At 26.3% G+C, this 1,606-nt stretch overlaps 1 protein-coding gene across 1 annotated transcript in view; it reads left to right on the forward strand.

Moving 5' to 3' along the window:
* LOC108574037 (protein phosphatase 1 regulatory subunit 12B) overlaps window positions 1–1,606 on the forward strand; it is a 15,603-nt gene that overhangs the window by 13,223 nt on the left and 774 nt on the right. The gene's annotated exons all lie outside the window — the stretch shown is intronic.

Here is a 1,606-nt window from a genome sequence, read left to right on the forward strand (position 1 = left end):
ATTATATTTCTACAAATGTTTTATTCCATATTCCTTAGTTAGAATGCACGTCACAATTTTTTAAATTACGTTTTGATTGTTATGACTAAATACAGAGGAAGGTACCAGCATTTCTGGAGTGGTTTATTTAAGAGAAGACCAAAAAGTATAAGCAGCTTTTAATGCATTGCTTTTTTCTTTATTTGCAATTTCTTGGTGCTTTTATTTTTAGTATTTTTTATTAAATAATCACGCTTATTATTTATGCAATATAATAATTTTAATTGGCACTTTGTACTTCTTTTTGATTTATACTTTGTGTGGTTTACATTATTTATACTTCTGACCAGTAATTGAAAATTTTATTATTAATGTAATAAATGAAAGTAGAGTACATATTATTGTCTGGTGGGGTTTTTACAAGACAATCGAATTTTGGGCTAATCGTTTCACTGTTTACAGCAATTACAAAAGCTCAAAGCTGAAAATGAGAGATTGAAAGCCGAAAATCGGGCACTTACCCGCGTCGTATCCAAACTCACCAATACTACTAAATAGGTAAAGGACATAATGACAGCATCTGCGTTAACAGTGTACATCGTACTTCACGTACAACATTAATTAATTAATTGATTACTTACGATTTTTACGTTCTGATCGCAATATTAAAACTTTGAAACGATGTCGCTCGCTGACTTATTTACAATACAGCTTCGCAAAATATACCACGCGTAATTGTGATTATTAAAATAGTTTCATTGTAAAAATCTATAACAGCTTATGGTACAAACATTTAAAGCTTATATAAAATATGTTCTTTAATGGAAATTATGCTATAATTATGTAAAACTCCGTTTTTCTCTATTGTACTAATGACACTTACAAATTTATAATGTATATGTCTTTTGGTTTTTATACATATTTTGCATTTTCAAATTCTTAAAAAATATTGCTTAATAAAATTCACAAATATTTTTTTATTATTCAGTTATATGTACCAATATAGATATTATATTAATCCAAATTTGAGATATAAAGTAATTACATTCTTCTTCAAAATTGAAAAACGCAGTCTGTCCTTTGTTTTCTTTGTAAAGGTATTTTTTTTTATCAAAGACTCAACTGGGCTAAAGAGTTTAATATATTATAAAAGTAAGATTGTTTTTTCCTTATGAAATTGGTTTATAATCTAGGGTATTATAGAATACCAAAATTTTTATTAAATATGAAATATTTTCATCATTACCCTATAAAACATGGATTACTTTACAAGTGATTTTCTAATTTTTAAAGACAAATTACAAATAATTTTTATTCTTTGCACTTTTGCAACTTTTTAATACTGTTGCTTAGCTTTGTTAAAAGATATATCTAAGTATAATATTTAAAAATTAGTATCACTGTGTACCTTTTCCTAAAAAAGCATGCTTAGTGTAAAGTCATATTTTATTGCACTATGTATTGTTTGATATTCACATTTTAATGCCCGATTTGTATCACTCGTACAATTTTTTATTTACTGTACGATAGGAACTTTACAGTGACGGATTTTTTAAGGTGCATGATAAAATTCAACAGATGGACTATAATATCTCATAAGAATAATAAGAAGACCAATTACTGTAAT

Source organism: Habropoda laboriosa, unplaced genomic scaffold (assembly GCF_001263275.1).
Source record: "Habropoda laboriosa isolate 0110345459 unplaced genomic scaffold, ASM126327v1 scaffold145, whole genome shotgun sequence".
NCBI lineage: Eukaryota > Metazoa > Arthropoda > Insecta > Hymenoptera > Apidae > Habropoda > Habropoda laboriosa.